Here is a 13,107-nt window from a genome sequence, read left to right as displayed (position 1 = left end):
TAGAATTATTGACATAGAACAACACTAACATTCGCGAAACAAAATAAATAAGTAAACAAATTTTTTCTAGCGCCAAATTCTAATCTATATTTATAACTACTCCGATAACTTTGTCATAATAAATTAACTATCGCTAAAATACATTAGAAACCTTGAAAAGGCACAAATTCAGGTTTAGACCTTTCCAATAATACTAAATTTAACTCGAAAAAACCCATTTCATTATATAAATACGCCAGAGATAAAATTTTTCTTACTCTCGCAATTATATAGATAACTAATTACAAATAAATATCCTAAAGGAAAATAAAGTGAAGAAAGATAACAGGCATACTCCACGAGGTAAATTAAACCTGAAATTAATAAAATCTCTTGTGATAAAGTCTGACAAGAAGATAAGTTTTCTCTCACTTGTATCGTCGTTGTCGTTGTCGTTGTCATAGTAGCATGTCGTCAGCGTCATAATAAGTATAACATGGTGTATTAAGTGAAAAGTCGAGAGTTGAGCTGAGTACTGTATTATATATGTATATATCAAAGTCTATGTGTGTATAGTATGTAGAGAGTACCTACACAGGTAATTCGAGTTTTGATTTAACTTGTGTCAAGCACGCGGATTCCTGCTTAACGATAAGGCTTCGTAGTACACCCAACATCCGTAGATAGTTAATGTTACGCTGGAATTTATTTGTCAACTGTTAAAAGAGCAAGTGAGACCAAAAGGCTCACTTGACTGTGGGAATTAAGTCCACAAGAGATTTGCTACCGTCAACCCTGTCGTCGTCTGGTGAAAATTAGATTATTTACCCGGAATATTTTCTCTATTTCTCATGAATTTTTAATGCCTTTTCAAATTTTATTCTATTACACTCTAACGCAATTATTATTATTATTATATTATCTCGCGCTTTTTACAGTTAATTACAAAATTTCTTCATTTATTAATCTGATAGAATGTTTTCTATCTCGAATTTTCAATACTTTGGAACCACTAAAAATGCAAAAAAAATGGGTGTTTGTATCGATAATTTGCATCACGATAAAAAATTCATCACCACTAATGCGTTTCTCAGTGTCTCATTTAACATTCGCCGATTTTCCGATATTTCTGTAAAATAAAGCAAAACGAAAATTCAATCCATAATATCTGATTTATATTTAAAACCTCTTACCCATCATACCATCATTACACATACATATTACACGTATAATACACCGCACATTAGGTACATATTACATAATGTAAATTCATATGTATGTATATGTACAATTCCATAATAAAGTATTAAAAGCTAACATCAATTATATATCCGATAATACCGTATTACACTTATTGCATTATTGTACAGATGGACGTGCGTGTCTGACGCATTCTTTACATTAAAGTAGAGCGCAACTACCACCAGTAACAGCCTATACAAATAATAATGTAATAGTCACATTATAATAGAAGAATAGCACATTCTCAAGTGTTCGCCACACTGCATATCTACATACATGCCATTACTAGTAGTGTATTACTATATAATATACAACTACCGTACATAAAATGAGGTGTGAAATGTCTATGTGCGATGATGGTCCTAATGTACAGCCCGTATGTACTCGCATTACGTACATACATAGATTGTCGTTCGATCGACCTACTTCATTCTTCATTTCAAAGAAACCCATACATACATACATAAATAAATCCATACATCTATGCATCAACCCACAACTCACACACTTTCACACACAGTGTATTGGAATAGAAATTCGATGATTGACATGATACCCATTCTCATTGACGACATTACTTCCGCTCAGACATCCCAGAGACGATGAGACGCAACGCCAATCCAAACATCATTACACAAACATTACACACACACACACACACACACACATATGTATATATCAAGACTATTCCCCCCATCACCGTTTAAATAAACTACCACACATCTATCAGTACATATATCAACAGATAATGAAAGTAAAAAATTAAAAGGCTGAATAATAAAACGAGGGGGAACATCTTGCTCCACTGTTTGTGTTTCAAGTGCAGCGAACGTCAATATGACGTCCTATTCCATTCGTCCCATGCATTACATATAATACTCAATCCTCACATCAGTTTTGGGCGCGACCGCGTGTCAGGACCCCATGGCATTAATTCGCGAGTGCGCAGTAAGCGGCTCCCACCACGGCTCGGTAGAGGTTCGTGGTTCACCCACACACGGCCAATTTTCCCGAGGAAGGGATTACCATGGAACATTCCGAATACGAACATATCAGTGGAAGTGGAACTCGAACCAACACAGGCAACGGGACTAAACGACTCATGTCTGTGGTACCTACACCACTCTACTGGCTCAGATTTCATCTCGGTGTGCGACTAAGCTCGTACGGTAGTGAGGGTGCTCTCTCGTGTGGGTCATCCTCATACGTTTCCACTAAGGCTACTCTTACTTTGTTCTGTAGACGTACAGTCAACGCTCTATGTATTTGACTCGCCCGTACAGGACCATTCTCTGTATTTGACTCGTCCTTGTCCATAAGAGCTGTGTAAAATCGTCAAATACAGAGGAAGAATGTGGTCAAATACAGAGAGCGGTCAAATACAGAGAGGTCCAATACAGAGAGCGTCGACTGTATCGTATCGAAACGAGCTTGATTGTAAGAGAAAGGTGAAGAGCGTAATGATGTTGAGAAGAGCAGGATGAAGAAACCAAGCCAAGCGCCGGGTAACGTGGTCCACGCTTACATCGTTGGGCGTCCCAGAGTAAGAGGTCGCAGCTTAGCAAAATGAATGCCAGTGATGAGAGAAAGACAGCATCTGCCCATGGGTTGATGTATGTTTTATATTGTACAGTGCCACCAGCGATTCGAAGTAAAAGTACAAGTACTATGCGAGTGGAATGGAATTAAAAAGAGTCGGGGTCGCGACTCGACATGAGCACGAGACACCGCGGAATAGGAAGGCGAGGAGTAGGGAGTTCTCTACCCGCTACACCCCAACTCCCCCTATCTGTGCGATGCGCACTAGTATAAGTTTTACTCTATGCTATGTACAAGTTCTCTGTCTCTGCGCGCTGTTCACGAGGTACCTACTGACTATACTGCTGTCTCTTTCTGCTCTCCTTGCTTCTCTCTCAGTCGATGCTGCTGCTGCTGGTGCTGATGCCGGTACTGCTTGCTCCCCGTTAGCTCATCACTCTCACGGCAGTTCGACGCCGGTCGCGCACTCAGCATGGCTCGATGTCGCTTTATATTTATTCCACAAACCTGAGTTGTCTTTAATCCGACCAACAATAATCCACCTTAAAGTTTATTTAAGCTTTTGCTTTGTCGGGAAAATTTCTTCGTAGAGCTGAGATCAATCTTGATATTGAAGCTCGATTAAAAAGTGATAAGACGAGAAGAGTGAATCTTTAGTATTTTGACTCGAGACTGGACCGTGTGTACTTAGCAACGTCAAACACCAGTGAGACTTAACCTCAAACAAAGAAAACTTGTACAAGTTTTGTTTCATGGAATAATATTTAAATAATTAATTTGCGTACTGCTTTGTCGTTACGCGTTTTATCATTTTTTACGCTAATTTATTATTAACTGTTTTTCATTTTTAGATATTTATAACTCTCACGGGTAATTATTACTATATTATTAATAAAATATAAACATTGACTGTTTTTGTTGCTAGAGTTTATTTTTGCGGTGAAATTTATGCAGGAATCAACCAAGTATGTTTATGTAAATATGTGCGGATGTTATCTAACTCCAAAAAATGAGTTTTTAAGTTACAAGTTACAGGTTGCAAGTAATAAGACTGAAGACTTTAACGAGTAATATATGTTATAAGAGTACATATATGGTTTGTTGATAGTAATAGCATGTGCTGCTCCGAAGCGCTTAGTTGTTACGATACAAGTTACATTACAACTCCGTTTGTATTTTATTTACATTATCTAAAACACACTTGTAACACAGTGACACAAAATGATATCGATAAAAGTTTTTTAAAAATGTCAATGTGATGGAACCGAAAGACAAAACGTCCGTCAGACTTCTTGGTGTTATGGTAAGTTTATTAATAAATGCTGAGAGTTGTTGCATTAAAGTTATTTCGAAACTACCTATGTTATATGTATTATGCAGATGTATGAGTATGTAGTTCGTATTATAAGTTTAAAGTTTATTTAATTGAAGGTATAATAGTTGATAATTTATAATGGTTGATCGTGAAGTTTTATTATTGTTAATTCGTTATTTAGAAAAAGATTGAGAGTATGTTTGTTGAAGTTTATGAAATATTTTTGAAGCTTATATACAGCTGCTGATATACACATTACTAGGTTGTCACGTGCTGCGGAAGTGATCTAGCCGAAAGATCTATGTACGTGTCTGACCGGTGATTGTTGCGTGTCGTGATTAAAATCGTGGGTTGCACGAAATCGTGTTATATGCTCACTTTTTTCCGTTTATAAACGCTTAGATTAGTTGTCAGACTAGATAAAAATTTACTCCGATTTGCTTTTTTATTTTTCATATATTTTTCATTCTGTTGATGTTTTTGTTTTTATTTTTTTACATTGTTACATGCTCTTCATGTACTTTCTAGTACATTGCCACTGATACGCTTCATTGACAATCGATGACAGAGTTTGAGTGATTCATTATGCCGCAGTGTTTATTAAAAAGCTCCATCGAGGTACACTGTTAACAATGCGTGATAATGAATTCATCATGAAAAAAAGTTATTATGTTAGCATGTCCGGCTATTTTTTTTAATTGATAAAAATGTTGATTATTAATTAAAATCAGTAATTTGTTAATTTTGTAATTGATTGAAATTTACGAAAATGTAAGGTAGAAGTAAAGTTAATTTTTCCAATTTGTGAAAATGTAAATCATTGTAATTGCGTAGCATTGACTCCTTATATTAATTAGTAATACAATATCCATAACAAAAATAATTACAGTTAAATAATTTATATAAATTAAAACATTGCATGAAGCCAAATTAGAAAATTCAATTGTAGTTTGTACGTAATTGTGAAACGTAAAAGTTGTAGTAATTTTACTGCATTGTGTTCGATTTTACTTTTAGTAATGAACAACAGGTTATTCATTAAAAAAATTGTAAATTTTTTAAATTTTTATGAACTGTATGTCATAATTTATATTTTAATTTGAGTATTCGGTTCTAGTTTTTACACTAATAGACCGGGAACTCCTGCGATTAATTATTTTGAGGATGATAGGTGTTGTTAAATAATAAGTAAAATGTTAAGATTAATACTTATATTGTTATAAATTCAATGATAAAATATTCAAGAGAATATTTTATTGTACAGAATCGGAGGTTTAAAAATTTAATTTTGGATAATACACTTTAAAATAGTTAAAATATTTCACAAAAGTTATAATAATTAAGTTTGTACCTGATTAGTTGATATTTTTGGTTGGTTTGTTTAAATTTATTGTTCACGTAACTTAAATTCACTTCACAAATAATTCATTTATACTTCTACATTACTTGGGTCCCAGAATAATTATGGGAATTTCCCCGGGCCTCTTGTAAGAGCCGAACGAGACACTTAATGATCACACTCGAACTATCTTCTACTACCGTTAAAAAATGAAATAAAATCGTACTCAATTTTTTTAAATTAATCACTATGTAAAGAAAAAAAATTCTTTACATAACAAAATAATTGAAACGAACGCAGTTAAATAAAACCGAATTTTCAAATTCTTTTCATTTTTAGTGATAAAAATTTGGAAAATGTTATTTCAATGCGTCAAATTTTTTTATTAATATCGACCATAGATTATTTGAAAGTTGAATATTGATGATCAAATAGTTACTTATGTAGAATGTTGAACTCTGTAGAGAATATGGTACTGTGACAAGCAAATTTTTTTTTATTTTGCAGATTTGTAGTTATTTTTTTATCGCACGTCAATTTTTTATTATAAAAAGTTTTTAGTAATTCGAAAAGAAAAAAAAAATTTGATCCATCATTTAGCTTGAATTTGAGTTGAAAAAAAATAAATTAATCTTTAAAAATCTAAAATAATTTTCTTAATAGACAAAAAGTAGTCTTCCAAATCAAAAACAAAAATGTATTTTTTTTCGTATTCTGAGTTACGTAAAAATATATTTTTCTACTTTTGGAAGCAAAGTTATCCTAATTCACTACAGAACAGTGGATTCAAAATAACTTCTACTCTTGTTTAGGACTAAAATAAGTTTTCTTGCGTAAAAATTTCCAGAAAACTAAGAGAGTCGTTATTGAACACGACAGGTATCTTTCCCAATCTAAGATACTACGATTTACTGAAAAGGAAAGTAATAAAACTGTTTCAATACAATAATTGAATTATATAAGAGCGGTAGTGTGACGGATTTGGGTTTCAAGTAAGAAATTTAGTCACCTGTACAATTTCGAGAAACTAGATAAATTGGACGAACATGTATGTATAAAAAAATGGTTACTTTAATGCGTTAATTTTTTTTAACAATACCAAAATAGTTGAAGAAAGAATTTCTAGAGGAATTCAGTTTGTTTTTTTTTTTTTTTTTTTTTTTTTCACGACACAATGTGACCCGAAGCGGTTGCCTTTAAAGTACCGAGACGCTCCTTTAATGCACTAGTGTAGAAAAAAAGCACGAGTGGAGGACTCTTGGTATGGCGGTGGGGTCGCAGTAAAAATTTCACATCTGGGGGATGATGCTCGAGACCAAAAGCAGGAGCAGAAGTGAGAGAGAGGCGGAAGCTGTGCCTTTGAGGGATGCCGTTGAATGAGCACCGGGTAATGTAAGGAGCGCAAAGAGGAAGAAGAAAGATCATAACGATCTGAAGACCATAGACGTAGACGCGAACAAGGACGTCGGCGAGACGTCGACGGGGGGCTGGGAATAGAGCTAGAGGGCCAATAAGGAACAGCCATGAAGAGCTTAGTTTGCTCAAGTGAAAGGAAAAAATATATAGAAAAGAGAGAAAGAAAATATGAAATAATAAAAAGAATAAAGAATAAGCCTCTCAAAGCTGTTGTCCGTGCGCAAAGTTTTCGTTAGAGTTTGCTTGATTTACCGAACCATTTCGAAGACTCCAGACTACTGTACCTAATACTAAGATTCTGCTCGAGAGCATTTCAAATATTAAGTTACTCCAAAATAACGAGCATATGTTTGTAAAAGAATAAAAAATCATTTTTAGTTATTTATTGCTACCATTTCACTAAATTCAACTGATTTATCTTCAATTTTTAACCTTGCTTATTCTAACCCTTCCGTTATTAATCTCTTGTAAATTACAAAAAATTATTCTCGGATCTCATTAGGCTGATTACATCCCGCCTTTTTAATCTCGGGCTATGTTTTTAATTAATTAATCATGGACTCATTACCCACATCAAAGAGAAAACTTTTAAACTTTAACATATAAACACGAGTTTTTTAAAGAGTTTTCATGAATTTTAATACGTACGATTTATACGAGTAAAAAAATGTAAATATGTAATAATAAAATAAGCTTGTTGACTGTGTTATTGAAAAAACAAAATCCAAAGTATAATTCAATATCATTTTACTAAAAAATTTGCAGAGTCAATGTTAATAAATCGGTACTTAATGATAAATGTCAAGCAATTTAAATAAAAATGATAAATGTCAAATGTGACTATTTGAATATTCAATAGAATATTAAATAATGATTGTAGAAAAAATCATCGTTATAAAATATGTACAATGAATCATTTGAAACACTGATATTTCCATGCTAACATATGCATGACTAAATTGATATACATATTTATTTATTTAATTACTTTTAGTGTATTTTTGTGGCAATCACATAAAATATTCACTTCTATAGTATTAGTTTCTTAATAGTGGTGGAAAAGGATGAGGGCGATCCACTGAAGAAATTAATTTCAGCACAGTGATTGTTGACAAGGTTAACAATTCTGTTTTTAGGTCCGTTACGTGAATTATTGATTTTAAAAAATCCGATTTAATATTAAAACGATATTTGAGTTTCATAAAGGTCAACAATTTGTCAAGTAAATAAAACTAGGTATTCTGTACATGTTTTTAGTCACAAATATGAGCTCAGTGTGTATTGAAATCAAACAAATTCTTTTGAGGCACTACCAATAAATAATATCGGAAAATAAATAATTTGAGTTGTATAATTTAACATCCGGAGATAATAACTTCAATTAATTGATGCATCAAATGAAATATTTCACAGATTTTTTTTATCGTTTAAATTTTAACTGGATGATATTTAATTACCGGATGAAGATCGAACTCTTTAAATAATACAAATTCCAATGGACTTTTTCAGAGTAATAATAAAATCAGTAATTAGTTAAAGATATATCTGTACATAGAGAGTGATCTATGGTAATGAGAAACTATTCGCCCTTTGGAGGATGAGGATGAGATGGGGAGATTTCAATGCTGACCCACTTGCCATCTCATCAGTTGGCAGACTGGTTGGTTTTAGTGCATAAGATAGAAGATAGGATGGATACATGCATAAAAATGAGCCCGAGTTAGACGACTTTGAAGAAGATTCGTTCTATTCCTATATCCCGTGAAATTCCACAGGTGACGTTCTGTTCCATTCCGTTCCGCGTCTTACAGCCCCAGGAATTCGTTTACCCGCTTGGCTCGTACTACCGTTAAATTCACGGAGTTGCTATAAATTATTAGAGGAACGAATTATAAGTTCGTACTCCCTCAGGAAGATACTCCTTAATCCTTCATCTGGATCATTTTTAATTTATACTTTGAGAACAATCAGCGTTATTTCCTCTTTACTTAAGAGGAAAACATTGTCCTTAATCTCTCTTTGATATATCTACCTTACTATTGTGGATCCTAAACATCATTTGTAATTTACACTGTAAGAAATTCACGGTTCGGGTGATTTTTAAATAATTAAATCTCTTCGGTGTAAAATTCACTCCGAGAAAAATTTTATATTTATATTGATATAAATAAAAATAATAAAAAATAGTTGTGATTCGTTTACAAATTACAACATGTATACTTGGAAATTTTTTTAATTAATATTTTTAAAAAATTACATCAGTATTTTTTTTTTTTTTTAATTTCTAAAAATATCACTTTGTAAGAAATTTTTTGCATAAAAATTTATTTTTTAAGAAATCCTACCAATTCCACCGATAGAAGGATTTCTTAACATTTAAGAAGATTTCTTTGTATTTAAGAAATCATTTCTTAAACATCATTTCTTAGCATTTAAAAAATATTTCTTTGTATTTAAGAAATATTTCTTAAATACAAAGAAATATACATATTTCTTAAATACTAAAAAATATTTCTTAAATACAAAGAAATATTTTTTAAATACTAAGAAATGATGTTTAAGAAATGATTTCTTAAATACAAAGAAATCTTCTTAAATGTTAAGAAATCCTTCTATCAGTGTGCCATATAAAAATTTATTTTAGTACAATTAAAGTTATTAACATTTTTTAATTAAACGAAGTAATATTAATAATTTATTATTTTTTCCGTATCTATATTAAGATTTATCAAAAAAAAACTGAAAAACAAAATAATCTCTATGAAAATTTAGTTAAATCTTTTAAAAAATTTAAATTTTTTGGAAAAATATAATTGATATTTGCAAACTTAAACTTGAGAAATTTTTTAAAATATTTGTTAGCATAAAACTTGCTTCAGCTAAATAAACATTTATTCTAGTCTAGTTCCGAAGAAGGGAATGAAATTCACGGTCGATTTTTTTACAGTGTACAGTCTTTATTTACTTACCATTCAAAATATATCTCTGCTCTATTCACCGAAATATTTAATTGCTAATCGTTTTATGTATGCAATATATTATATATAATCACGAAATTCTCGTAATTCTAACCCATCAGACCTCGATCAGGTTTTCTCGACATAATTCATTAGAAACAGGTATAGAAAAACAACCTTACCTTTTTTTGGTGAATCACGGCTTCAGCCAAATTCCCGGTACTCCGATCGCTAGATCAAACAAACAAATAAAACAGCTATAATTAATAATTTTTTATCCGAATGATCAAGAAAAAATTAAATATCTTAAATATAATTCTTGGTTATAGTACTCGGAATTGAAAATAATAAAACAGAAATAATGTCATACATTTCCATATATCGTAAAGTTTAATAATTAAAGCCTGGTCTGTCGTAAATTCTGTATATATTTAATAACACATATACGGGGCACGTAAACAATAAGAAATGTTCTAAACCGTAACATAAAATCTAGCTTTACGGCAAAATCAATTTAATATAAAAAAAAAAGAAATTAGTGGCGCTTAAAAGTTTATAGCAGTGAGTTAGTTTTATTTGAGCACGAAAATTTATCGTTTAAATTACACGATATAACTATAATTTTATAATTTAATTACAAACTCCTTTTGCGATTTAAAATAAAATACCAGATATTACTCATCGTTTAATTCATTACGTTATATTATGACTTATAACTAAGTTGCTGTTAAATAAACTCCGTTGCATAATTTGCGAGGATGGATGATTAATAACGAGTAATGAATATAAATTAATCAACTTTGATTAACTTTATTTCATCGTCTTGATTTTGTATTTTATTTCTGATGAGTTGAAAAGATAAAATAATAACAATAACAATAATAAAAAGAAAAACAAATATTGTGTGTTATATAAAATGATACTGATTGAAGTGGATAGCTTGGAAAGAGAGAAAAAGTATATGTATTATTGCTGAAAATTCAAAAAACGTTTTATACCAGTGACTTTGAGGAAGAAAAGAAGCTCGAAAAATTCACAGCAGTGCAGCGGTGCGCTATTGGGCTAATATGAAAACGTGAGTAGCATAGAAAGATGCTAAAGAGATTGAGGGCACAATGTTGGGTTTATTTCTTCTCTACGCTATGTATTATTACATGTAGTACTATTCTGTTACGGTTTATCTGTACCACATATATATGATATCCACATCTACATCTAAATCTTTATCTATATCTCTTTGTGTATATTATAAAACAATGTGGATATGTAGAGGGTCATATATGTACAGAACTCTTTAATCTTTTGAATCCACACAATGCCAGAGCGAACGAAAATCGCGGAACAGATAAACTTGCATGTGATGACAATTCATCGGTTTTATGACAATTAAATGAATTTCTATTAATGCATCGACGTCGCATGCATATTATTATAAATATAAACTATACAACCACTGATATTCACACGTATCGATTGCAAATGCACATATTTTGTAATTCAAGCTTTTAAAGTCTAATACTGTGTACATTGCAAATAAAAGCAGAATGATTTGCCACTAATTTACGCAAATGAATAATAAATATTTAAATAAAATATGTATATATTTGTGATGAAATTAAAAGCAAGCGTTGAAAAAGTTACTTCTTCAGCAGCGAATGTATACGTTCGCAGAATTCACTTCCTCGTAATTGAAGGAGGTAGAACAGAATGTAAGGATGAAAACGGAAAACGTGACGAGAGAATCGACAAGAGCAAAATGTGAGTTTGAAATAAATAAATAAAATGGGTAAAAATAGTTGAAACAGAGTAAGTAACGCGCATACCTGGCATGCGTTGACTACCTGACCAAGTCCAATGGGATTGGCTGTAGAGTACACACCAGTATATATCTAGTATGTATTATATAGGATATAAGATATAGTCAAGACAAATGTTACTGTCTATGTCTGTCGTTCTCGGTACCATTGCTAGAATATTATCTGTCTCTCCGGGATATGCATCATTCCAGGAATTTGGACAAGGAACGAGGGTGACGTTAGTTGCCTCCGAGATCAGGGACGGATCTTCTCAAGGACTGGGCCACTGCGTCAATATTTTTTTTTATATTTCTACTCCATATTAGGTTCATTTTTTGCTCATTGTCAGATGAGACTATTATAGTGAGGTGCAGACAGTGTTTACATCAAGAACACGTACATGAAAGTATGTACGAAAAATAGTTGAGTATTTGAGAAGGAAAAAAAACCCGTGAGAATAAGTGGTAGAGTGCACGAGTGCTAAATGACACTAAAAGTTAGTAGACAACTGGAGAGCGCGATATTTACGAGCCAACTGTTATTTTCCGAGTTGAGTTTATTTAAACGCGTATATGCTTGAATAATTATTATATTGTATATAGAAGTATGGAGTAAAAAATAAACTTAACATACTACTGCGAGGGCGGATTATTTATGGATGTATTAGGTAAGTAGACGAAGAATAAACTTTTATAACAGTTTAATTTTTAATAGCTAACTTGGGTAGAGTAAAGAAAAGACAAATATTAATTTTGCATATGAAATACTGAGAGCTGTAGGCGTTTCCTCGTATCAACCGCGGGAATGTGTAAATAAATAGAGGAACCAAGATGGGAGGGAGGAAAGAGAGAGAAGGAGTTTAAGTTTGAGTACTGTACAGTACTTTACTGACTGGTTGATGTTTGCTGTGGACAAGGTATACACGGATTAAACAGTTTATGTAGAGAAAAACTAAAACAATGTGATACAACACATACATATATATGTATGTATGTATCCACATATGTGGTACGTGTACAATAGAACGGTCATGACAGCACACATTTCTGGCTCGGTGTACGGATGAAAAAAACCAGAGGAAAATGAAATAAATAAAAGAAGAAAAAGTTGAAGGGGAGTGAGCTGAAAAATAGGAAAAAATAGACAACTCTCTCGGTACCTGCAGCGTTGGCAAACTTTTTCTCGTTTTTGACCTATACCCTACGATTGTATTTGTAAGGATCTATATGTACGTATGTATATCTGTAATGTATATGTGTAAATATATTAAGCTGCAACGATACGACTCGATCAACGAGAGTTGATAGTTTACCACCAATCATAAACGTGACCTTTATATCAGTTGAAATCTTTCATATTTTTGGTCGTTAAAACTTTTTTTTTATTCAACATCAATTTTTACTTTATCTTGGTAATTTTTTATCGGCATTTGCATTAAAATTTTTAGTATGTTCTGATAAAAAAAATATACTAGCGAAAGAATAGCAAAGATAAAATATGTATAGAAATATACTGGGTAGTATT

At 31.9% G+C, this 13,107-nt stretch overlaps 1 protein-coding gene across 3 annotated transcripts in view; it reads left to right on the top strand.

Annotated features, from left to right (window-relative positions):
• The window catches only part of LOC123274955 (bifunctional heparan sulfate N-deacetylase/N-sulfotransferase), a 161,033-nt gene that overhangs the window by 99,944 nt on the left and 47,982 nt on the right, over positions 1-13,107 (top strand). The window contains exon 1 of one of the 3 annotated variants that reach the window (XM_044742771.1): positions 3,047-4,063. The exons of 1 other annotated variant lie outside the window; for it this stretch is intronic. The gene's annotated coding sequence lies outside the window, so the exon portion shown is untranslated. Of the gene's footprint in view, positions 1-3,046; positions 4,064-11,825; positions 12,251-13,107 lie in introns of those variants that run through there. One more of the 3 variants, XM_044742773.1, reaches the window with a different exon arrangement.

The sequence above is a fragment of the Cotesia glomerata genome, linkage group LG1 (genome assembly GCF_020080835.1).
Source record: "Cotesia glomerata isolate CgM1 linkage group LG1, MPM_Cglom_v2.3, whole genome shotgun sequence".
Classification (NCBI taxonomy): domain Eukaryota; kingdom Metazoa; phylum Arthropoda; class Insecta; order Hymenoptera; family Braconidae; genus Cotesia; species Cotesia glomerata.
This window is presented reverse-complemented; position numbering and strand designations above follow the sequence as displayed.